The 27,571-nt window shown below is 37.4% G+C and overlaps 2 long non-coding RNA genes across 21 annotated transcripts in view; one reads left to right on the top strand and one right to left on the bottom strand.

Moving 5' to 3' along the window:
• LOC109491931 overlaps nucleotides 1-19,389 on the top strand; it is a 51,378-nt gene extending 31,989 nt beyond the window's left edge. Inside the window, exon 4 of the long non-coding RNA XR_002736191.2 lies at nucleotides 19,199-19,389. This is a non-coding gene — a long non-coding RNA (uncharacterized LOC109491931). The remainder of the gene's footprint in view (nucleotides 1-19,198) is intronic.
• The window catches only part of LOC109491930, a 231,792-nt gene that overhangs the window by 179,233 nt on the left and 24,988 nt on the right, over nucleotides 1-27,571 (bottom strand). The window lies entirely within an intron of this gene.

Below are 27,571 nucleotides of genomic sequence, written 5' to 3' on the forward strand. Positions count from 1 at the left end.
CTAGCATTGCTTGCCAATATGCAAGCCCTGGTTTGATGCAGAAAAATCCTAAAAACACTTCAGATTCCACACCCAATTCTGCCTTTCCACACCTACTTCTCTTTTCAAAGGTATTGAAAAAAAATCACCAAATCTTAATGCTATAAACTAATTACTGTACATCTGCCTTAATAATTACTATATTAAGCAACTTACAATTATGACTTCATTTATCTATAATTGGGCTCCACATATCTCACACTGATAGCTATTTTAGTTTCAAGACAAAATTCAACTCAACAGTTATGTTCGTCATTATGAAAATACATGGCTCCAACTATACATACTAACCAAGTGCCAGGGTGAGCTCAAGTTTCAGGCTTCTTGAACCTACATTTTTCTGTTCTCTATCTTCAGGTCTGAAATCTGGCTATATAACTCAGTTTTTGATATATTTAAATGATATTTAAGTGATAAAAAATACTTTAGACATGGCTAAATTTGTTTTGCTTAATATCTCTCTCTCATTTTGAACAGAGACCTAAGTTTCACAATATCAATAATTACATCAATAAAGAAATTAACATACAAGAAGAAACACATATTTAGAGTCTAATGTGATAACTTTTCATATATTTACCTGTGAAACCGTCACTACAATCAAAATAATAAACATATCTATCACCCACAATGAACTTATACACCTTTATAATCTCACCTTCTACCATTTCTTATTCCAGGCAACCACTGATTCATTTTCTATTACTCTAGATTAGTTTGTATCATCTAGAATTTTCTCTAAGTTGAATCATACTTCATGTATTCTTTTTTGGTCTGCTTTCATTCAACATAATTATTTTGAGATTCATCCACATTGTCATGCCTATAAGTAATACAAATCTGCTCTTAATAGTTATGTAAAAAATCTGTGTATGGATATACACTTTAATTTCTCTTAGGTGAAATGACAGAATTATATGTTTGGCAGTTTGTAAAAACCTAACTGCTATCCAAACTTGTTAAACATTTTACACCACCACCAGCAATGTAGAAGAGTTCAAGTTTCTCTACATCCTTACCAACACTTGAAACAGTCTTGTAAATTTTAATCATCCTAAAAGGAATGTACTATTCTCATTGGAGTATTTATTTACCTTTCCCTGTGTACCAGCAACATTGATGATCTTTTCACACATTTATTTACCATCTGTCTATCTTCTTCGGTAAAGTGTCTGTTCAAAGCTTTTACCCACTTTGTGTTGGGTTGTCTTCTCATTATTGAGTTTTGAATGTTCTTTACATATTCTAGATAAAAATTATCAGATGATTTGCAAAAATCTTTCCCAGTATATGGCTTGTCTCTTCATTCTCCTAAGTGTTTTACAAAATGCGAATGTTTTTAAATTAATGTACAATTTATCAATTTTTTTATGGATTGTGCTTTTGGTATTATATCTAAGAAACTTTCACCTAAGATTATAAAAATTTTTATCCAGAAATAATAGCTCTGGGGCACCTGCGTGGCTCAGTCCATTGAGAGACCAACTTTGGCTCAGGTCATGATCTCACGGTTTGTGAGTTTGAGCCCCACGTCTGGCTCTGTATTGACAGCTCAGAGCCTGAAGCCTGCTTGAGATTCTGTGTCTCCATCTTTCTCTTTTCCCTTCCCCACTCATGTTCTCTCTCTCTCTCAAACATTAAAAATAATTAAATAAATATTATAGCTCTTGATTTATGTCAATGATGCACTTTGAGTTAATTATTCTATATGGCATGATATATACACTGAAGTTTTTTCTTTTGCATCTTGATATGCACTTGTTCCTGCATCTTTTGTTGAAAGCAACATCCTTTCCCCATTGAATTGCTTTTGCACATTTTTGAAAAGTCAGTTGCTTGCTTTTAAGTGTGAATCTATTTCTGGACTCGCTATTCTGCTCCACTGATCATTTCTATCTTTCTAAGTTTTTTCCTCTGTGCATTATCCTTTCCTAGCCTTTCACTATTAACCAATTTGTGTTTTGATATTTAAAGTAGACTTCTCATAGGCAATATAGTTTGGTCTTGCTTTTTGTATCCAATATCTGCCTCTTAATTGATGTATTTTATATCATTTAATGTGATTAATATGGTTAAGTTTGATTTTATTATTTTACTATTTGTTTTATCTGTTTTATATTTTTCCATTCTTTGTCTTATTTGGATTAACTGATTATTTTTGTGATTACCCTTAATCGGCAGAGTTGACTTTTTATTAGCTGTAATTTTGTTTAGATTTGTAGATATTTTTAGTAATTATTCTAGGGTTAATAGTGTTTCTTTTCAGTCTATATTTAAATATTATACCGTTTCATGCATTATATACTTTCATTTTTTCTCTCCAGGCTTTTGTGCTATTATTGTCACACATTTTGCTTTCACACATAAACCCTACTCTATATGGTTTTTATTTCTGTTCAAATCATTACCTTTTAAAGAGACTCAAACAAGACAACAATCTATAGACTACTTCTGGAAAAGATGGTAAAGTTGGAGGATCCTAAACTCACCTTGTCCCACAAATACAACTAGGTAACACCTACATCAGTGTAAATAACTCAGAAAACAACCCAAAGACTGGCAGAACAGACTCTCTACAGCTAAATGTAGAGAAGCCACATTCAAGAGAGTAGAAAGGGCATAGTTGGGAGACAAACTAACGTGTAGGACTGTTTTTCTTGGTGGGGGGGGGCAGAGAAGGGGAGGGAATGCCATGGGCATGGAGAGGGAAGAGAAATAGACTCGTACACCAGGCACCCAGGCATGGGAGACCTGTACTGGGAAGACAAATCCCTATAATATTTGGCTTTGAAACCAGAAGGGCCTGTGTGACTTGTTATAATTAGTGGGGCTTAACACCTAGAACTTTAAAATTCAGCCACTTGGCTGTCAAAGAGCCAGGAGGGCAATAGGAAACTGACTCCTCACCCTTAAAGAGACAGCACAAGGGGCGCCTGGGTGGCTGGTCAGTTAAGCGTCCGACTTGGGCTAGGTCATGATCTCACGGTCCGTGAGTTCGAGCCCCGCGTCGGGCTCTGTGCTGACCGCTCAGAGCCTGGAGCCTGTTTCGGATTCTGTGTCTCCCTCTCTCTCTGCCCCTCCCCTGTTCATTCTCTGTCTCTCTCTGTCTCAAAAATAAATAAACGTTAAAAAAAAAAATTAAAGAGACAGCACAACAAACAGCCCCACTGGGGATATAGCATAGAAGCAGCAGTTTAAAAAATGCCTGAGGTATACAGGAAGATTCATTTACTAATCTCAGAGCATGTGCTAGAGGGGCAAGGATCTTTGGGAACTTCAAAAACAAAAGACCTAGAAGGTACTATTTCCCTCCCACCTCCCAGCCTATACACATGCAGCAGATAGTGCAGCAAGAACACTCTCCACCTAGCTTGGTAGCAGTGCACCCTGCTCCCAAGTTCTCCTGTGGACATTCCTCCTCTATCCAAGCTTCAGCAGGAGTTTTCCAGGGTGACTACAGGTCTCCTTACATAGTGGACCAGTATCGACCTTGCTGACACCATGCACCCTACTTCAGCATTCTCCTATGGACTTGCTTCCTCCAACACACCTTTGCCAGGAGTCCACCCAAAGCAGTGTGAAAAGCATGGAAGTGTGCAAGCAGCCCCAACAGAAGCCAGTATCATGTCAAAGTGACTGCTACTCTGGGGAGAAGGGAAGATAACCATGAACATAAGTCTAACTGCAGCCCTAGCAGTGGGCTGGGGGCAGACATCTGGTCTGACTGCAAGTCCCACCTACACCAGTGAAAACCTCTCAAGGGACAACAAGGGTAAAGTGCCCTGCAGATTGGTGCAGCTGCATCTCTGGCAAAGGCATGGTCTGACTCAACTCAAGCACAAGGCAGCCAGCCCAGAATGGCCCACTAACACAGGACCAAACCCTGTCTATTACAGGCAAAGGAAACCATTATAGACAACTAACCTGAAGGTAAATGTGGATCAGCCACAACAGCAAGGCACATGCATCACACATAAGAGATAACCCTGGACTTGGGGCGCCTGGGTGGCGCAGTCGGTTAAGCATGCAACTTCAGCCAGGTCACGATCTCGCAGTCCGTGAGTTCAAGCCCCACGTCAGGCTCTGGGCTGATGGCTCGGAGCCTGGAGCCTGTTTCTGATTCTGTGTCTCCCTCTCTCTCTGCCCCTCCCCCGTTCATGCTCCATCTCTCTGTCCCAAAAATAAATAAACGTTGAGATACCCCTGAAGCATCAGTTTGGGTAAATGAGGAATACTGCACTGCAGGACCTCTTCTTCCTAAGAACACTACTTAAAAGAGCAGGAGATGTAGCAGACTTTCCTAACACATAGAAACTGACATAGGTGGTTAGTCAAAATGAAGAGACAAAGTAGTAGGTTTCAAATGAAACAAAGAACAAGAGAACAGGTCAAAAATCACAACAAGGGAGGTAAACAAAACAGAGCTAAATAATTTACTTGAAAGGAATTTAAGGTAATGGTCATAAAGATACTCACTGGGCTTGAGAAGAGCATGGAGAAACTTGATGAGACCCTCAACAAACACAGAAAGAACTAATCAGGGATGAAGAACTCAATAAATGAAATTAAAAATAGACTCGATGGAGTAAATAGTAGACTAGAGGAAGCAGAAGAATGGATCAGTGATCTGGAATACAGTAACTGAAAGTAATCAAACTGGACAGAAGAGTGAAAAATAACAATAGGAGAAAATATACTAAGGGAACTCAATGACACCATCAAGCATAATAACATTTGCATTACAGGGATCCCAGAAGGAGAAAAGAGTGAAAAGGGGGCAGAAAATTGATTTGAATAAATAATAGCTAAAAAGTTTCTCAATCTGGGGAATGAAACAGAAATCCATATCCAGAAGGCAGATATCCCCCAACAAAATCAACCCAAGGAGGTCCACACCATGACACATAGTAATTAAGATGACAAAAAGTAGGGGCGCCTGGGTGGCGCAGTCGGTTAAGCATCCGACTTCAGCCAGGTCACGATCTCGCAGTCCATGAGTTCGAGCCCCGCGTCAGGCTCTGGGCTGATGACTCAGAGCCTGGAGCCTGTTTCCGATTCTGTGTCTCCCTCTCTCTCTGCCCCTCCCCCGTTCATGCTCTGTCTCTCTCTATCCCAAAAATAAATAAAAAAAAAAAGTTGAAAAAAAAAAGATGACAAAAAGTAGTATTAAAGAGAATTTAAAAGCAACAAGAGAAAAGAAAACAGTTACATACAAAAGAAACCCCATAAGCCTTCCAGTGGATTTTCAGCAGAAACTTTGCAGGCCAGAGGGGAGTGGCAGGATACATTCAAAATGCTTAAAGAAAAAACAGCAACCAAAAATACTCAACCCAGCAAAGCTACCATTCAAAATAGAAAGAGTTTCCCAGACAAGGAAAAGTTAAAGGAATTTATTACCACCAAACTAGCCCTACAAGGAATGGTAAAGGAGACTCTGACTGTATAGGAAAGACCATAAGTAGGAATAAGGAAAGTAGGAAGCACAAAAACAGTAAAAATAAGTATATCTGTAAAAATCAGTCAAGGGATTCAAAAAAACAAAAGGGCACCCATTATGACACCATATACCTAAAGGATGAGGTGGAGGGGAGAGAAGAGTAAGTTCAAATTGAATTAACCATCAATTTATATCAGACTGCTATATGCATAAGATGTTATCTATACACCTAATGATAACCTCAAGTCAAAAAATGGTAACAGATATGCAGGAAATAAAGAGAAAGGAATCCAAGTATATCACTAAAGAAAGCTAGCAAGCCATGAGAGAAGAGAGCAAGAGAAGAAAGTAACAGCAAAGAACTACAGAAACAACCATAAAACAAGTAACAAAAATGGCAAGAAGTACATAGCAATAAGCACAATTACTTTGAATATAAATGGACTCAATGTTCAAATCCAAAGGCAGAGGGTGACATGGTAGATGACAAAGCAAGACCCATCTATATGCTGCCTACAAGAGACTCATTTCAGACCTAAAGAGACATGCAGACTGAAAGTGAGGAGACAAATATTTGTCATGCAAATGGATGTGAAAAGAAAGCCAGAGTAGCAATATTTACATCAAAGTAGACTTTAAAACAAAGACTAACAAGAGACAAGGAAGGATCCTATATTATCATCAAGAGAGCAATCCAATAAGATGTAACAATTTTAAGGATGTACCCACCATGGAAGCAACCAAATACATAAAGCAGCTAATAACAAAAGAAGTAATCAATAGTAAAAAAAATAGTAAAGAACTTAAAAACTCCACTTACATCAATAAATAGATCATTCAAACAGAAAATTAACAAGGAAACAGTGGCTTTCAATGACACATTGTATCAGATTGATCTAACAGATATATTTAGAACATTCCATCCTAAAACATCAGAGTACACTTCTTTTCAAGTTCACATGGAACATTCTCCAGAATAGATCACATATTAGGCCACAAAACAAGTCCCAGAAAACTCAAAACAATTGAATCTTATCCAACCACAGTACTATGAAACTATAAATCAACCAGAAGAAAAATCTGGAAACAACATAAATGCATGGAGGTTAAAGAATGTGCCATCTCTAAAAAAGAAAGGGGGGGTGGGGATCCAACCAAGAAATCAAAGAGGAAATCAAAAAATACATGGAGACAAATGAAAATGAAAACATAATTGTCCAAAATCTTTATGATGTAGTAAAACTGTACATATCAAGACAGGCCTATCTCAAGAAGCAAATTACCCTTAGACCTAAAGGAGCTAGAAAAAGTACAGCAAACACCCAAACCCAAAAGAAGGAGAAAAATAATAAAGAGTAAAGCAGAAATAAATGAAATAGAAACTTACAAAGAAAAAAAAGCAAACAAACAATTAAACCAGTTGTTTCTTCTAAAAGATCAACAAAATTAATAACCATTAGTCAGACTCATCAAAAGGAGAGAGAAGGAGAACTGAAACAAAATCAGAAATGAAGGAGGAGAAATAAAAACCAGCACCTCAGGGGCACCTGAGTAGCTCAGTCAGTTAAGTGTCCAACTCTTGATTTCAGTTCAGGTCATGATTTCATTTTTCATGAGTTCAAACCCTGCATCGGGCTCTGTGCCAACAGTGTAGAGCCTCTTGGAATTCTCTCTCTCCCTCTCTCTCTCTGCCCCTCCTATGCTGTCTTTCTCTCTCTCAAAATATATAAATACTTAAAAATTTAAAAAAACAGCACCACAGAAAAAGATTGTAAAAGAATATTACAAAAAATTATGTGCCAATAAATTAGACAACCTGGAAGAAATGGACAAATTTCTAGCAACATATGACCTCCCAAAACTAAATCAGGAAGAAATTAAAAAATTGAACAGATTACCAGAGAAGAAATTAAATTAGCAATTAAAAAACTCCCAACAAACAAAAGTCTAGGACCAGATGGTTTCACAGGTGAAATCTACCAAACACTTAAAGAACAGTTAATATTGGGGCACTTGGGTGGCTCAGTTGGTTAAGCACCCAACTCTTGGTTTCTGCTCAGGTCATGATCTCAAATTTTGTGAATTCAAGCCCCACTTTGGGCTGCATGCTGATGCGGCAGAGCCTGTTTGGGATTATCTTTCTTTCCATCACTTTCTGCCCCTCCCCTGCTCTCTTTCTCTCTCAAAATAAATAATATTAAAATTAGAAAAAATAAAAATATAAAGAACAGCTGATATCTATTCCTCTAAACTAATCCAAAAAATAGAATATTCAGGAAAGTTTACAAATTTATTCTATGAGGACAGCATTACCATGATACCAAAACGAGATAGAGACACTACAAAAAGGTGAGAGAGAGAGAGCGAATTAGAGGCCAATATCTCTGATGAACATGGATGCAAAATCCAACAAATTATTAGCAAACTAAATCCAACAATACATTAAAAAAAATAATTCACCACAATCAAGTGGGTTTTATTCCCAGGATGCAAGGGTAGTTAAATATTCATAAATCAATCAATATGATACAACATACTAACAAGAGAAAGGATAAATAATGTAATCATTTCAATACATGCAGAAAAAGCATTTGGCAAAGTACAAAATCCATTCATTATAAAAACCCTCAACAAAGTACGTTTAGAAACAACATACCTCAACATAATAAAGGCCATATATAAAAAACCTACAGCTGACAGCACACTCAACAGGGAGAAACAGAGCTTTTCTCCTGAGGTCAGGAACAAGACAAGAATGTCCACTTTCATTACTTTTATTCAACATAGTATTGGAAGTCCTAGCCACAACACTCAGACAACAAAAGAAACACAAGGCATCCAAATTGGTAAGGAAGAAGTAAAACTTACACTATTTGCAGATGATATGATACTGTAGATAAAAACCCCTAAAGACTCCACTAAAAAACTACCAGAATTAATAAATGAATTCAGTAAGCTTGCGAGGATGCAAAAACAATGTATAGAAATCTATTTAATCTATTAATTCACTTAATCCTATACACTACTAAGGAAGAAGCAGAGATTAAGAAAATGATCTCATTTACAACTGCACCAAAAATACTAAAATAACTAGGAATGAACTTAACCAAGGTGAAAGATCTGTACTCTACAAACTCTAAAACACTGATAAAAGAAATTGAAGACAATACAAATGGAAAGATATTCTGTACTTATGGATTGAAAAAACAAAAATTAAAATATTGATACTACCCAAAAGCATTCTACAGATTTAAAGTAATCCTTATCAAAATACCAATAGCATTTTTCACAGAACGAGGACAAGTCATCTTAAAATTTGTATGGATCCACAAAAGACCCTGAATTGTCAAAGTAATCTTGATAAAGGACGAAACTGGATGTATCACAATCCCAGATATCAAGATATGCTACAAAGCTGTAGTAATCAAAATGGCATGATACTACTAACAAAAAAAAATTAAAAATTAAAAAAGACATAGATCAACAGAAAAGAATAGAGAGCCCAGAAATAACCTATGATTACACGGCCAATTAATTTTTGACAAAGAAAGCAAGAAGCAACGGGAAAAAGGCAGCCTCTTCAAGTCATAACAGGAAAACTGGACATCAACATGCAAAAGAACAAAACTGGACCACATTCTCATACCATATACAAAAAAATGCAAGTAGATTAAAGACCCAAATATGAAACCTAAAACCATAAAAATGAGAACACAGGCAATAATTTCTCAGACATTGGCCACACCAACATTTTTCAGATATGTCACGTCAGGCAAGGGAAACAAAAGCCAAAATAAATTGTTGGGATCACAAGAAAATACAATGCTTCTTCACAGTAAAGAAAACAGAGTAACAAGAGACAAGCTACCGAATGGGAGAAGATCCAATAAAGCGTTAGTATCAAAAATATTTAAGGAACTCACACAACTCAATACCAAAAAAAAAATCCAATTAAAAAATAGGACAAGGACACAAACAGACATTTCTCAAAAAAAGGCATACAGATGGAAAACAGGCACATGAAAAAATCCTCAACATTACTCACCATCAGGGAGATCAAAGCAACAATGAGATATCACCTCACATCTGTCAGAATGGTTAAAATCAAAACATAAGAAACAAGTGTTGGCAATTTGGAGAAACAAACTCTCATACACTGTTGGTGGCAATGCAAACTGGTGTAGGCACTGGGGAAAAACAGTATGAAGGTTCCACAAAAAAAAATTACAAATAGAACTACCACAGGATCCAGTAATTCCACTACTGGTATTTACCCAAAGAATAAGAAAACACTAATTCAAAAAGATACATGCACCGCTATGTTTACTGCAGCATTTGCAATAGTCAGTATATGGAAGCAGCTGAATCGATAAAAAAATGAAGATGTGTTATACACAATGTAACATTAGCCATTAAAATAAATTCAATATTTCCATTTGCAACAACATGGATGGATCTAAAGGGTATAATGCTGGGGCACCTGGGTGGCTCAGTCGGTTAGCATACGACTTCAGCTCAGGTCATGATCTCACAGTCTGAGTTCGAGCCCTGCGTTGGGCTCAGTGCTGACAGCTCAGAGCCTGGAGCCTGCTTCAGATTCTGTGTCTCCCTCTCTCTCTGCCCCTCCCCTGCTCATGCTCTGTCTCTCTCTGTCTCAAAAATAAATAAGAACATTAAGAAAAACTTTTAAAAAATAAAAGAAATAAAGGGTATAATGCTAAATAAGTCATTGAAGGAAAGACAAATACCTTATTTCACTCAGATGTGGAATTTAAGAAACAAAAGAACCAAGAAAAAGACAAATCAAGAAACAGACTCTTAACTATAGAGAATAAACTGATGGTTACCAGATGAAAGGTTGGTGGGAGGATAGGTGAAATAGGTAAAGGGGCTTACGAGTACACTTATGATGAGCATTGAAAAATATATGGAATTATTACAATCATTATACAATTAGTACAATCATTATATTGTACACCTGAAACCAACAACAATGTATGTTAACTATACTGGATTTTTTTTAATTTAATAATTTTAAAAATTAAATAAACAATCTATTTATCTATGCAATTACCATGATCATGTCTGATACTCATTCCTTTGTATACATTTTCATCCAGTATCAGTCATTTATCTTCTATCTGAAGAGGTTTAATATTTTTTTATAGTACAAGTACACTGACAATTAATTTTTAGATTCTATGTCTGAAAAGTCATTATCGCACTTTTATTTTTTAAAGATATTTTCTCTGCCTGTAAAATTCTAGGTTGACAGGTTTTCTTTCATTACCATCAAAAGCTTGCTACACTATCTTTTCCCCTGCATAATTTCTAACAAGAAACTTGCTGTTTTTATCTTTGTTCCTCTGTTTATAACATGTCTTATTTTCTCTGGCTACTTTGAATTTTTTCTCTTTATCACTGGTTTTGAGTAATTTGATTATGAAGTGTCTGCCTGTGAGTAGTTGTCTTCATGTTTCTCATGCTTAGCACTTTTGAGCTTCATGGATTAATCAATTTATAGTTTTCATCAATTTGGGGATGGGGGTAGAATCATTTCTTCAAAAATTTTTCTGTCTCTCCACTTTTTTTTCAGGACTGTAATTACACATTAACAGGCAATTTGAAGTTGTAATTGAGCTCACTGATGCTCTGATAATGTTTTTAGTTTTTCCTCACTGTATTCCATTATGGATAGTTTATACTGCTATGTGAAGCTCACTTATCTTTTTTTCTTGGGTGATGTCTAATTTATTATTTCCATCCTGTGTATTTTTCATTGTACATCTTGTGGTTTTTATCTCTAAAAGTTGAGTTTGATTCTTTTTTATATCTTCCATTTCTCTGAATTTTTGAATGTGTGAACCACCTTTGTAATAACCATTTTAATGTTCTTATCAGCTAATGTTAACATCTGTGTCAGTTATGGGTCACTTATGATTTTTCTCCTTTTATTGGTTGTATTCTCCTTTGAATGCATAGCAATTTTTTTTACTGGATCCCATACATTAGGAATTTTACTTCATTGAGTGCTGTATATTTTTGTATTGCTATAAATTTTCATTAGCTTCATCTGGAATATGGTTTTATTACTTGGAGTCAGTTTGATCCTTTGGGGCCTTGCTTTTAAGATTAGGCAAGAATAGAGTAACATTCAGTCTGAGGCCAATTACTCTGCACTACTGAGGTACAACACTTCCACGTGCCTCATTGAGTTACTATGAATTGTTAGGTTTTCCAGGCTGGTGGGAACAAAAACTTTTCCTGGTACTTTTGTGCATATCTGGTGTTTTCCCCTCTAATCCTTTTGATTAGTTCCTTCCTTGCTTCAGGTGGTTGCATTACCTTCATGCTCATCAATACATGGCTAAATACTTAGATGCAACACTCTGCAGATATTTGCAGTTCTCTCCATGTGTGACTCTCTTTAGTCCTCTGTCCTGTTAACACTGGACACCTTAGTCACTTCATACTCATAACCTGTCTCAACTCTTGGTGTCTCCCTACATGTGCCTCCACCTGATTTCTCTCTCTCTCTGCACCACAGCCTACAGCCCTCTCAACCTGAGACAATTTTAGAGCTCACCTCATTTGTTTCCTCTCAGAGATCATTGTTCTTTGATGCTCAGTAACTTGAAATCCATGGTTTCACAGACTGTATCCATAATTTTTGGTTGTTTTGGGTAGGAGGATAAATCGAGTCCTAATACCCCAATTAAATCAGAGGTAAAATCCCAATATTAATCTATCAAGGTAGAATTCCATCTGTAAAACTGATGACAAGAGGCGTGTTATGGTGAAGTAAAATAAGCATGGATTTAGGAGTTTTCAATTCCTGTTCCTGCTCCTAAACTGCCGTGTGGCTTTGGACAAGTGACTGCACATCTGTGAACCTCAGTTTTCTCCTGAATAGAAGATAATTGCAGATTTCATGTCCTAACATTTATTCATTTAAAATTACAACTACTTTTATATATACACCTATATGTGTATAAAGTGAATAGATGAATTCAGAGGGAGAAAGAAAACCCACATTGTGCCAGGCCTTGTCCTGGACTCCAGGAATATAGCAATAAACAACACAAGACTTAGTTTCTGCCTTCATAGAACCTAAGACACTTTTTGAGACACTATTGCATTCTAAGGGGAATTTTTGAATGTTTTGATATATCTTATTCCATCTATGACTGAATGTTTTATTCATACTGCACGGCCCAATTAATATTTTATCTCTTCTTTGAGGTATTCTGTAATACATCCTCTTACCTCTGATCTAAAAAAAAAATACATACACACAAGCTTTCAGATACATACATATATACTGAGTGTTACGTGCTTAATTTATTAATTCTTTTTAATGTTTATTTTTGAGAGAGAGAGAGCACAAACAGGGTAGGGGCAGAGAGAGAAAGGGAGACACAGAATCCGAAGTAAGCTCCAAGGTCTGAGCTGTCAGCACAGAGCCCAACGCGGGGCTTGCACCCACAAACGTGACATCATGACCTGAACTGAAGTCAAATGCTTAAACTAACGGAACCACCTAGGTGCCTCTTCACATGCTTACTTTATATCTCTTCAGATATTCATTCATTTATCCATTTATTCATCTGTTATAAATTCAGTACATACTCTAGGCCAGGGCATGTGCTAGGTATCAAGGATACAAACACTAAACAAATTTCAGTTGCTTCTCAAAATGTTTACAGTAAAGTATGTAATAGACTAGTATAATGCAGGGTATGTGATACAACGCTACAGTTGGGAGAAGTATACAATGCACTTCTTCATTGGAATATGAAGAAAGGATGCCTACCCACACCTGAGAGGATCATGGATGAGGTCTTAAGATAATTTTGGGGGCACCTGGGTGGCTCAGTCGGTTAAGCGGATGACTTCAGTTCAGGCTGTGATCTCGTGGTTTGTGAGTTTAAGCCCCGCATCGGGCTCTGTGCTGACAGCTCAGAGCCTGGAGCCTGCTTCGATTCTGTGTCTCCCTCTCTCTCTCTGCTGCTTCCCCATTTGCACACTGTCTCTCAAAAATAAATAAACATTAAGATAATTTATAAATTGAGTTAAATAAAAATTAATAATTAGCCCACCTGAGTTCTCCTTCTGCTTAAAACATAGAAAGATGACAGACACCTTTACTCTGCCAAACAACATGAAATTACTACAAACACTCAGAGATAGACTGGGACAAAAAAAAAAAAAAGAAAAAGCAAGACCCAACTACATGATGTTTGTAAGAATTATACTTTAACTATAAAACATCATCAGATTAAAACTCAAAGATTTGAAAAAGATATGCCACACAAACCCTAAATATAAGCAAGCTGGAGTTTTGGGACACCTGAGTGGCTCAGTAGGTTAAGCATCTGACTCTTGGTTTTGGCTCAGGTTATGATCTCATGAGTTCATGAGTTTGAGCCCTACATTGGGCTCTGTGCGGACAGCACAGTGCCTGCTTGGGATTCTCTCTCTTCTTCCTCTACCCCTCCCTGCTAACACTCTCTCACTCTCTTTCAAAAATAAATAAACATTTTTTTAAAAAGCTGAAGTTTTAATGTTTTAAAATCTGGAGTATTAAACAATGTTAACTTCAAGAATATTAGAAGGAGAGGAGGGTATTTTTTTAATTTTTTTAATTTTTTTTATTTAAATTCAAGTTAACATACATAGTACTGGTTTCAGCAGTAGAACCCAGTGATTCATCATTTACATATAACACCCAGGGCTCATCCCAACAAGTGCCCTTCCTAATACTCATCACCCATTTAGCCCATACCCTACCCACCTCCCTTCCAGCAACCCTGAGTTTGTTCTCTGTATTTAAGAGTCTCCTATGGTTTGCCTCCCTGTTTTTATCTTATTTTCCCTTCCCTTAGCTTATGTTCACCTGTTTTGTTTCTTAAATTCCACTAATGAGTGAAATCAGAGAGGGTAATTTTATGATTAAAAGATCAATTCACCTGCAAGGCCTAACAGTCATAACATTTATTTAAATTATAGGAAGTGATAGTTGGCAGAGTTGGAGGAGTGAAATAAACACATCAGTAATTACAGTTCAAGATTACAACATTCCTTTCTTAGTAACTAATGCAAGAAATGGGGGGCGGGGAAAACCCCAGAAGATTAGACCAACACTATCAATTTGGTAATGTCAACGTTTACGGAACTACCATCAATAACTAAAGAATACATTTTATTTTGAAGTTCATGTGAAACATTCAGAAAAATTAACCATATGATGCTGGCTCATAAAGAAAGGTTTGTTTGTTTTTTTTTTATAAACTCAGCGACTGAAATCACAAAGATTATATGCTCTGACCCTAACAATAAATTTTAAGTCAGTAATACTTTGTATAAAAAAGGTACATCTATTCGAAAATGAAGCAAGACATATCTAATGCCCATAGGTCAAACAAGATATTTCAAAGAAAATTTAAAAACATATTTAATGGAATAATTCTAAAATATTAAAATTAATGAGATGCAGCTAAAGCAGTCCTCAAAGGAAAATGTATAGCCTTAATGTTTGCAGTAGATAAGGCATAAAATAAATGATTTGTACTTTAATCTTAAGAACCTAGAAATATAAACTAAAATTTAAGTAAAATGAGGAAAATAATAAAGATAATGAGACATAAATACTGTTATTAGTTGAAGAAATCAAAGAAAATAGTTTTTTGTAAGATTAATAAAGTTGGTAAATCCATGGCTAGATTAATTGAGAGAGAGAAAGAGCAAATTCTCTGTGTCATTAGATCCTACAGTCATAAGACAATGAGGTTATATTTTTATGCAACCTAATTTAACTGCTTAGGTAAAATGAATAAATTCTTTTAAAAACACAACTTACCAGACTACAAGAACTAGAAAATTTTAACCATATTAATAAACACTTCCTCACTTTCAGAAAATATTTGCTTCCCAATTCATTTTAGAAGGCTAGCAAAATCATGATAAAAAATCCTTAAAAAGGATATAAAAGAAAAAATACAAATACCCTTCATTAATATAGGCACAAAAATTCTAAACAATTTAATAGCAAATTAAATCTATCAACATATAAAATGATAATACATCATGACCAACTGACTTATTCTGGGAATGCAAGGTTGGTGCAATACTCATATTAATTAATTCAATACACTACATAAACAGAATAAAGGAGGTAGGAACATGATCACAGTACAGGCAGAGAAGTATTTGTGTTTAAAAATGTTTATCCCTCAGCAAAGAAAACAGGATTTTTCTCAGTCCGAAAAAACACATCTATAAAAATCCTATAGTTATCATGATGGAATACTAAATGTCTTTACAATTAGAAATAAGACATGTTGGTCCATCTTTGCTATTTCTATTCAACATTATACTAGAGGTCCTAGCCAATATACTAGGTCAAGATAAAAAGGTAACAGGCATGAAGTTCAGACTATAGTAACAGACATTATGACTGTTTACATAGAAAACTCTAAGGAATATACAAAAAAAAAAACCTATTATCAATAAGAAAAATTATCAAAGACATGGGATACAAGTTCAATATCCAAAAATCACTGCATTTCCATATAGCAAGAATTATAAAATGAAAATTAAGAGTACCACTTACAATATCATCTAAAACCAAAATACTTTAGAATACATTAACAAAAATGTATGAGATTTCTTCACTATAAAATATTACAGAGAGAAACTAAAGATGACAAATTAACTTAGGAAAAATAAATCTTATTCATAAATTGGAAAATTCAATATTGTAAAATTGCCAAGTCTGCCAAAATTCATCTAGTTAAAATCTCAGGAGGTATGGCAAGCTAATTCTAAGATTTTATTTAGAAATATAAACAACTTTGAATAACCAAAACAATTTTGAATAAAAATGAAAAAAATTATACAACCTGATTTCAAGATTTACTATAAAGCTATAGTAATGAAGTCAGTGTGGTATATGTGAAGAACACACAGATAGACCAAAGGAAAGAATATAGATCAAAGATAGACTCACATATACACAATTTATTTTCAACAAAGCTTCCAAGGTAATTCCATAGGGAAATTATATTCTTTTTGACAAATACTACTGGAAAATTCTGGTATCAACATAGTACGAGTTGATTCTTGATTCCTACCTCAAACAATACACTGAAGTTTATTCAAGATAGCCTAACTATAAAATCTCGAATTATAAAACTTCTAGAGGAAAATATCACCACATCCTTAGTGTAGTCAAGGTTAATCAGGACACATGAGTTATAAAAGAAAAGATTGATAAATTGAATTTCATCCAAGTTTAAAACTTCTCTTCAAAATATACTATTAAGAAAATAAAAGATAAGCCCAGATTAAGGAAAAATCATAATATAAAGATATAACAAAAATGAATTCAGAATATGTAAAGAACTTCTATAGATTTTTTAAGTTAGACAAATAGTGGGCAGAAGACTCATACATTTATCAAAAAAGATATAGGAATGTCTTAGAAGCACATGAAGAAATAATTAGTATCAGTCATTAGGGAATGCAAATCAAAAACATAATGAGATACCATGTCACAGCCACTGGAATAGTTAAAATTAACAAGACCAACAATACCAAGTGTTGTTAAGACCATGAAGCCACTGGGGGCGCCTGGGTGGCGCAGTCGGTTAAGCGTCCGACTTCAGCCAGGTCACGATCTCGCGGTCCGTGAGTTCGAGCCCCGCGTCAGGCTCTGGGCTGATGGCTCAGAGCCTGGAGCCTGTTTCCGATTCTGTGTCTCCCTCTCTCTCTGCCCCTCCCCCGTTCATGCTCTGTCTCTCTCTGTCCCAAAAATAAATAAACGTTGAAAAAAAAAAGAAAAAAAATTTAAAAATAAAAAAAAAAGACCATGAAGCCACTGGAACTATCACAGGCTGGTTGCTGGTGTAAATCCCAAAAGACACAAGCACTCTAGGAAACAATCTAGGAAACAATCTGGTTCATCATATATCTACCAGTAATCCTCCTAGATGCTTACTCCAAAAAAAACATGTGATCACAGAGGGAACAGGGGCTCCTCAGTGACTCAGTCTGTTAAACATCTGACTTCAGCTCAGGTCATGGTCTTGCAGTCTGTGAGTTTGAGCCCCACATCGGGCTCTGTGCTGACAGCTCAAAGCCTTGGAGCCTGCTTCAGATTCTCTGTCTCCTTCCTGCTCTCTCTGCCCCTACCCTGCTTGTTTTCTGCCCCCCCCCAAAAAAGAGTACAAAAAAAGTTCAAAGAAGCTTTAATTCATAGTATCCAAAATTAGAAATGCCCCATATAGCCATCAACAGATTAATTAATTTTAAAAGTATGACAAATTCATGCAATGGATTCAGTAATAAAACAACACCAAAAAGAAACACACACACACACACACACACACACACACACACAAACCCATCACAACATCATGAATGAATCTTAAAAACATTATGGTGAGTAAAAGAATCCAGACACAAGAGTGCACACTATCTGATTTCAGTTATACAAAACTCTAGAAAAGGCAAAATTAAGCTATCATAGAAATCAAATGATCACCCAGGCCGAGTGTAGACAGTGAGTTGATTAATGTATCAAAAGAATTTAAGTGATATAAATGTTCATTATTACAGTGGTGGCTACACCAGTGTATTTATTTGCCAGTACCTAAGACCTGGTTATATTGTCATATGTAAATTATACCTCAAAAGTGTTTAAGAGTGCCAGTCTTAAAACAGATGAACATAAGGGAAGGGAAACAAAAATATAAAAACAGAGAGGGGAACAAAACAAAAGAGACTCATAAATATGGAGAACAAACTGAGGGTTGCTGGAGGGGTTGTGGGAGGTGGGAATGGGCTAAATGGGTAAGGAGCATTAAGGAATCTACCAAAATCATTGCTTCACTATATACTAATTTGGATGTAAATTTTAAAAAATAAAAAAATAAAGTTTAAAAACAAAACAAAACCAACACTCTTCTAACTACCTACAAAAAAAAAAAAGTGCCAGCCTTGAGTAGATGCAAAGCTTTTCATACAATCCAACCACTTTTGCAAAGGCTCAGAAGGGAAAAGAAAATCAGTGCTGCAAAGTGGTTTATAAATTACCTACTGGATGCTTTATAGCCAATTTTAATCCTAACTTACTAGTGTGTTTTAACTGAATTGTACACTCAAGTTCTTGGTAGCCTCAGAATATATGCATGTATGGTATGTATGTATATATAGTGTGTGTGTGTGTGTGGCATGTATGTATGTTGTATGTATGGTATGGTATAGTTTAGGGCTAGGCTCTGGAGCCAAGATATAAAACCTAGTTCAAGTCCCGACAATACTTCCCCCTCCTGTTTAGTAGCTCTGAAAGCTTAGTCAAGTATTTAATTTCTCAGTTCCTCTATTTACATATCTCTAAAATGGAGATGATGATAGTACCTCACTTTCAATGTTTTATTATGTGAGCTAATACATATAAAGTAATTATTTATAACATGATGGGCATAAAAAATAATTATAATTGAGGACGGGGTCTCTATCTCTTATTTACCTCCACTGCCTGGTACATAGTACAATTCCCAATTGAATTTACAGGTTGACAGAGCAAAGTGGTCTGTTGGATCCAGAAAACAAAGAAGGGAGAGACACCAACAACCCATGTCTCTCTTGCAGCCCCCAGGGTGAAAAATATACATTTATATATATACATATTTATTTCTACTCTTGGTGTTTTCCTTGCAGATGGAAGCTACTTTCAACACCTCTAATACCACATCCACCAAAATCTTCCTCTTCTCCTGTGCAGCTACAGGAGTTAATTCATCCTAAGATGCATGAAGAAAGTAAGAAATAATTTTAGTCTCAACTATCTTAATTTGCTTACCTAACATTTCATAATGTATGAGCATTAAAAATTGTGTACAATTCTCACTAAGGTACTTTCCATTCATTTATTCAAACCAACATAGCATAAATAAAATATTTGATACGGCCCCTACTTCTTAGGCAATAAAGTTAATCATAAACCATATTCTCCAAGAAAATTCACCATAGTCCGTTACCTGCCCCATTCTGCTATTCTCTCAAGGATTTATCATAAGTCCTCTAATTACTGTACTATCCTCTCAGAGTCTGATCTCATTGGAACTGGTCTCCTGATCCAGAATCCCTACAAAAGTCTGGAAAACACAAACCGAGTTAAACCACCCTATTCTGAAACTGAGAGCCAAAGAGGTGAAGTCTCTTACCCAATGCCACACAAGTTGGTGTTCAATACACATAGATGTCAATTAACAAAGTATATAGAGTGACAACTATGTGGCTTCTATTGGACACACTCTAGATCTTCAGAGAAATAAGAACTAGTCAGAACCCAAGATGCCAGCCTTCCTTCTGTTCACAATGCTTCAAAGGAAGAGAAGGAGAGGAAGGTATCTCCAAGAGGAAGATCAGTAAGAGCAACAATGGGATTTGGAGTGGGTGAAATTGAGAATAGCTTGATAAATCTCCCAAGTCACTTTCATAAGAGGCTGCCTGTGATTTACTCATCTTTGTGTATCCTAGGATGGCTAGCAGTGTTATATCCATAGGAGAAACTTCTGTTTGTTGTTCAATAAACAGAACAGAACAGTTGTTGCAGAGTAAAATTTTCCATCCACATCAATTATACAGAGCTTACAAAATGGAATGAGAAAGACAGAATGGAAGGGGATGGGATGAATTGGGATGGGAGGGAAGAGGAAGTAATCTGATGACCTTTAATGGAATGAAATCAAATCAAGTCCATGATAAATGGGCAGGAATCTATGTTCATCCATCTATATTCTCACTCCCCCCCCCCACCTTGTGGCAAGGAAGCTGGCAACATTTGCTGAGGAAAAAAAAAAATACCACATACCATTTTGGCCTCTGAGCTTCATGTAATAAACTACTGGGTCTACTAGTCTCAACCAGAAAGTCTAGGATCTCCAGCATGTCCCAACTAAATTTGAAGAGAGCACTTGCAGGGAAAGAGATATGCTGAGCCTATTATAACATCTCTTATACAGAAACACAAAGTAGAATCAGAAAGTCGTCAGAGTTTCAGCCTACTTTCCCTACACAAAAAAGACAAAGCTCATGACCATTTTGAGGGCAAAAGTTATGTGGATGGATACAGCATTCATTACTTGAAGTAAACAGATCAGTCAATACTGCACATCCTCAAGAGAGAAAGGTATGGAAAAAAGGAGTCCAGGATAGAGTCCGGGACCTTCTCCAGCTTCATCCTGCACTAAGACTGAGGACAGCACTGCTGCCCATATCTGTATCAGGATCTTCATGACTCTGAAATCTAAGGCTGTGATTCATCATTATCTCAACAAGCATTTGCTCCATGCTCACTTCAAAGTTCTCAATACCTTCTTGCAGCTTCTTCAATGACTAGAACAACTTCATGCAGAGAAATCACTTCCATCAACACAAAGCAGATTGGCAGCACACCGAAGCATAGCATCTGAGTCAAGCCTGCTCAGAAAGATCATTTTACCTCTTCTTTAATTCCTCATGGCTGCTGTGTCAGAGTATTTTAGATTATTTGTAACTCAGAATACGCTCACTTGGGGCAACAATGTGCCACAGACACAAGGTTTGACTGCCATTGTTCTCTCAATCTCTGTTTGTGCATTAGCTCATTGTCCAGCCTGATCTACCTGTCTTGCTTTGGTCCAGCAAGCTCTCCACAAATCCTATATCACCCTGTAGCTTCTGACTTTGCCTAACCACTTAGCCCTGCTACATATAAAAATAGAGAATAAATGTCTCTTTCTCTGTTCTTTTTCAGATGGCAGCTGAAAAAATTAGTCATAGGTTAGAAAACTCTACCATAGAAAAAGATGACTCAGTTAACTTCAACTTGGTGATTTACAATGGGAGTAAAGTAGGGCAGATTTTTGGATTAGGCATTTATTCATTTCTGCACATTGAAAATTTTTACCATAAACGCAGTTACCTGTAATGCATTAAATTCTTTATGGTCATTAAGTCACTCAAGAAAGCAGCTCATTGACTGCCTTCAAATAACAGGAAATGTCCTAGTCACTGGAGAATGAGGTGATTTCAATATCTAGCACAGAGAGCGGCACATAGATGTTGTTCCCCACATGTTATATTCTTTTAGGACTATTACATTCACTGCTATTATTGTCAACTCTGCTTGTGGACTTTCCTTTTCTTGGACAGGGGATTATTCTTACCTGTGGCTGACAACAGTGACCTTTATAATGTTCCTTTCATTATTTCTGCCGATTATCACCAGTGCAAAGTCCACCTCCCATACATTAAACTTTTCTTCCAGATAATAGAAAGAATGTCTGCTTTTTTTGGCCTCTGTTGGCAGCTTCAACTGGGATTTCTAGCTCCTGTTGCTAACATATACCAGAACTCAGAAGTCTTACATACTTTGGCAAAGCCTATAAAAACAACGGAAAACGTCAAGTCAGTTGACTGGCAAGTCAGCCTTCAAATGAGGCCTGGCCTGTGGTCCCACCTGCTGCTTTACCACTTACAGGTGGTCCTAGGCAACAGTGGGAAGCAAAAAAAAAAAAAATTGATGCAAATGACCTGCCATCTTCTATCAAAGTATATGTCACAGCTATCCTACCAAGCTATAGGAAAATTAAAGAAAAATGAGTACAGCTCCTTTGAAAATCTTTCCATGAAAGGGATTTTTGTCCCCTTCCCTTGAAACTGGGCAGGCTTGTAACTTAATTATAACCAACAGAATGTGCTGGACTTCTGAGGCTCAATAAGAGAAGATACAGCTTCTGCTTTATTCACTGAGACACTATTTAAGAAGTCCAACTTTCTTGAAGCCACCATACCGCTAGAAAGTCCAGGCCACATGTATAGGCCACCTGTAGGTGTTCTGGTCAACAGCGCTGGCTAAGGTCCACACTAATGGCCAGTATAAATTGCCAAACATAGAAGTGAAGTTGCATTCATAGGAGTCCAGTCCCAACCATAAAGTCACCACTATTCATTGATGGTGAGATAAGGCATTCCCACTGTGCCATATCTGGAATTGCTGACCCACAGAATCTATGAACATATTACAATGGGTGTTTTAAACTACTAAGTTTTAAATTTATTTATTAGTAGCAAGAGTAACTGGGACAAACAGTGTTTAAAGTCAAACAAGCCTACACTGAAATTCTATCTCTATCCCCTATGTGAAGTTCACTAGCAACTCAACCTGAATCTATATCTGATGTGTAAAGTAGTAATATCAAAACTTATAAAGAATTTGTGAACTAATGAATACAGAAATAGTACCCCTCCCTTGGGTGTCTATTTCCTTTCTCTCTTGCCACTCATTCCTCAATCTCAGAGCTGACGAAGTCTGCTCTTCTTAATGGAAGTTCATTAATCATTGCTATCAACAGTGCTAATGTAACTAATGCATTGTCTTTCATCTGAAACCTAATTAATTTATATAAATAAAGAGCAGTTGAGGGAATACCTTGCCCAAAAATAAAGATTTTCCCTCATCCTGGCTGCTCTTGCAAAGGCAGCTAACTTGGCTTCAGGCCAACTAGAGACATTCCCACCTTCAGCCAATCTTTGTGAGGACTCTACAATTCCCTAACAATTTCTCCCCATTTTCTCATGCATTCTTCACAACAAACCTATGAGCAGGAATGATTCTGCCCTTTCAAGGTTAAGAGATCATGAAGGAGAGTCCACAGTACAGCACTAGAATTTATGAGGGCAGCAACATCAGGTTACTGTGGGTAAGCAACTGGTGTTATCATGCTATAGCTGGTCCAGGTGTCAACTCAGCTCTTGGTTGGCAGCTATTTCAGAAGATAGCTTTAAGTGAGAAAATAGAAGAGGCTAATTTCAGCTTTTATGTAGCCTAAGTTACTGATATGGGGAGAGAAAATAAACATAACGAGCACTTAGCATGTGCTGAGCATTCTGCTAGCTGTTTTCCTACATTATATATTGCAATTCTCAATACATTTATTTTACAGATGAGGAAACTGAGGCTCAGGGATAAGCAAATTTTCTTAAATTCACGCAGGAAGAAATGATGGTATATGCTGCAAGGCTCGTGTATCAGATTCTAAACATATAGTTTCCCCTCTAGCATCTGTTATTTCTAGGAACAATGATTTCTTGAATCAGTGCTATGTCAGTCAATGAACTTGTGCAGATTTGATGGATTGGTTAATTTATTGACAAATTAGTTGATAAGGCTTAGTTGGATTCAATATATCTTTTGGCCAAGTTAGTCCACAGTTTTCTCACTGACTTCCACGGGCTCAAGTCTACCTATAATTGATGTACAAATAAATTAGCCTGAGAGTAGAAGTTATTGTACTGAGAGCCTGGATTTCACTGGGTTCTGCCTGCTCAGGGCTCACTTGTTGGGCTTCTCTCCTACAAACAGAGATTCTCAGTAAAGGCAGCAAACCTGAAGACATCGTAAGCTTGGAATGCAAATTAACTTGAGTCTTTTATTCTCAACTTTCCTCAAATTTCATGGGAACCCAGACTAGATGTAAACATACAAGCCAGCAAAGGGAGAAAGAACGACTTTAGCCAGAATTGGATAGAAAAGAAGTCAGAATTTATTGAAATTAGATGCAAGATGGCAGATTTCTGAGGGACCCCTCAATAGCAAAGAGAAGTGGGGCAGCAGATGGCCTTAGTTATACCAAGACTGTATGTGAGTCTTTCATTTGCTCACTGACTTAGGTTTTAAGGAACAGCTTCAAACTAGCTTTAGATGAGGAGGGTTGATTATAAGGAATCAGAAGTACTTTACAGGATGCAAGGGCAGGAAACACAGCTGAGCCATATACAAACTGCAAAATCTGTGAGCTGCTCCTTTGTCCAGCTCTTTCATCACTCTCTGAAGCAACATGGCCTCTTGTCTCTGCTAGAAACTTATTACATTCCTTTATCTTTTTCTATGAACTATTTTCTCTTCTTCCTAAAACCTCATAATTTCAATTTGCATGGAGCACCGTGTTGCCATGGTGCTGACTCTAGTTGCAATGTGACTTCACAGCTCCCTTACCAGTTCCCATCTGACAACATCTGGAGCATCAAGTTCTGGAGACAGAATCTGATATTCAGTTCAGGGTCAGTAACAACGGAGTTGAAAGCACTTCATACAACATTGTTCCATCCTTTCTTGACTTGGGTGGTGGCATGGCTTGAGAGGAACTTCCAAAGAAACTCAAAACGTACCTAGTACATAACTTCGGGGATGGGGGTAGAAAAAGCCTAGATAGAATCTAGCCTAAAACCCAATAGAGGCATAAACAGAACTAAGATAAGGTCCCCTCGGGTGTTTATGTTTTAGGATTTTTGTCCTCATTTGTACAAACTATCTTTGTACATGAAACGTACCCAAACTCAAGCCTGGGTTTGAGTGACAGCTGTACATACCATGGGCCTTCATTTCCTTATCGGTAAAATGAGCTGTAAGGACACCTGAGTAACTCAGTTGGTTAAGCGTCCAACTTTTGATTTTTGCTCAGGTCATGATCTCACAGTTGATGGGATCAAGCCCCACATCAAGGCTCTGTGCTGATGGCTCAAAGCCTGCTTGGGATTCTCTCACTCTCTCGCTCTCTCCCCCACACCTGTGCCGTTGGTCTTTCTCCCTCTCAAGATAAATAAACTTTAAAATGAGGTGCAATAAAACCATTAAAATGTTAGTCTTTTTCCCTGAGTCCCTAAAATAATGAGGGCCTGCTCTGTGCTAGACTGTGCTTATCCCTGGAGATACTGGTCTGTGCCCAGAGAAGCTAGTGTAATTGCAGAATAGACAGACCACCTAAAACAAATAATTATACTGTCAGATGACACCCCAGGTGGAACAATGAGCTCCAATATTAGGGTTTATAAGAATCTTCTGTGTTCCTGCTTATAAGGCAGATTCCTAGGTCTTACCCTACATACACTGAGTCACAAACTCTGGGGTTGGAGCCCAGGAATCTGTATTTGGGGCAAACTCACAGAAAATTCTTTGAGTGCAATGTTTGAGAACCATTGTTCTCTTAGGTATATTGTCACAGTTGAGACCATGCTCCAGCCACAGGAAAGAGTGACTCCCTGTGCATAAGAGTTAGAGAATGCTTCCTCAAGGGGTGACATTTGAGTTGAGTCCCAAATGTGTTTTCCAGGAAAAGGATAAAGATCAGAGAACCCTAGGCAGAGGGAAAAGCAAAAGCCCAGAAGCATGAAAGTCAAGGCAGGCTCTCAGAGGGCAGAGAAGACACCAAACATTTGCAGAAGAGCAGGATAGGAAGGAGACTGGAGCCTGTGGGGGGAAGAGCTAAGTATACAAGGCTTAAAAACAAAAGGTTCAAGGAGTCTTTTAAACAGTTTCTCGGACTTGTATTTTCCTTTAATACCATTTCTCCAAAATTCTCTTTTCTTGCCATTGCCCTGGCCCACGAAAGGCCTCCACAATCTTCAAGGAGCTACTCATCAAACACAACTGTTGAAACAAAATGGAGACAGAGACCCTGGAGCTGGTTAGATCTGATGCCATTCACTGGAAGGAGAATTGAAATGCATCTTGAGATCTGTCAGCGCAAGGAAAAAGGAGACTGTTCCTCAAACTCCTCTCTTGAAAGCCTGAGCAGACTGGGGATTGCTTTGGCCGAAATCAAACACAGTGTCAGCCAATGTCCAAGAGCTGCTTTGTCTCTTTGCCAGACAGGAGAGGCTGGGATTCTCCAGTGACTTCCTTCCCCAGGCCAGGAATATCCATTTATCTTGAGCCAAACCTCAATACTGGCTGCTTCCCTCCCAGAATCTGGCATTTCAATTTCTAAAAGTCTTCCAAATAGCCACATGCAGGGCAAAAACCCACACCCAGAAATGTTCTTTCTTTCCTTTTTCAAGAGGGACAATTTGCTTTTAAAATAGTCACCTAAGGTGTGATTGATGGGAAATCAGTACTTGTCATTTTTGGCTCTGTAGGAAATGTCATTTAGTCAAACTTAACTAAGCCTTTTATTTCCTATATGGGCTCCCTCATGAACTGGGGCCTGTCAGCCACCCATTCCAGAAACAACAGAGAGCCTGAGTATGCTGCAGTATTTTCACAGAGCAATGCCTCCAGCCTAACAGATCAGATTTCTAGGTCTTTTTCTTCTCTCCTCAAAAACAGACACCTCTCCCAGAGCTGCCGGTCTAACTTTAGTTAGGTGCCAGTGAGAACAAAGAACAAAGGCTTAATTTTCTGCTTTCCCTTCTCTACACCTCCTCCATCCACCACCTGTATCCAGCAACACTGCAGGAACCCTGGCTTCCTGAGAAAGCCAAGTAATCTTCTGAGATTCCAACATTTTCCCTCTCACACTTCCAATCTATAGAATTTTGAGGAGCTTGCCTTTAGGGCCAGCAGAGATGTCAATGTTCAAGGGCAGATTGAGCCTGCCAGGGCTCACGTGAAGGGCAAAGGCTTTGAAATCAAAATATGCAGGATTTAAACTCTAACTCTCCCAGATACTAGCTGTGTTACTTAGCCAAGGTATTTTCTTTATGAAACTTCAATTTTCTCACTTGTAATGGACAGTGATATTGACATCTGTCAAGTTTTAGCGTGAGCATAATTGTGGCAGACACTGTTTGATGGTCACTTAGCACCTTCCACCTTAGAGGCTGAAAGAGCTTAACCCTCACTTTCCTAGGCTCCCTCTCAGCGAGGAGTGGGTGGCTAGATAACACAGTTATGGGGAATTGCATAGAAGCAGAAGACTTTAAGTGGTTCTGCAAAGGTTTCTGCTTTCCTAATAAAAGGGACAGATGAGGCTGACTCTCTTTTTCCCCCTTCCTCATTCCTTGAACAAAGATGTGATGTCTGCAGTAGCAGGAGCTTTCTTGTGGCCAAGAGAATATCAGTATCATCAGCCCTGACATCAACAGAGACGTCATCAACACATTGAACCAATGCTGAATCCACCAAATTCCAGATTTCTCATATGTGGGGGAAAAATGGCCCCTCTTTATTTAAGCCACTGCAAGTTAAACTTGCTATTTCTTGCCAGCAAATGTATTCCTGATATGTGTAAGTGACATACATACAGCAGCTACAATAGTCACTGGTAT

Source organism: Felis catus, chromosome D1 (genome assembly GCF_018350175.1).
Source record: "Felis catus isolate Fca126 chromosome D1, F.catus_Fca126_mat1.0, whole genome shotgun sequence".
Lineage (NCBI taxonomy): Eukaryota > Metazoa > Chordata > Mammalia > Carnivora > Felidae > Felis > Felis catus.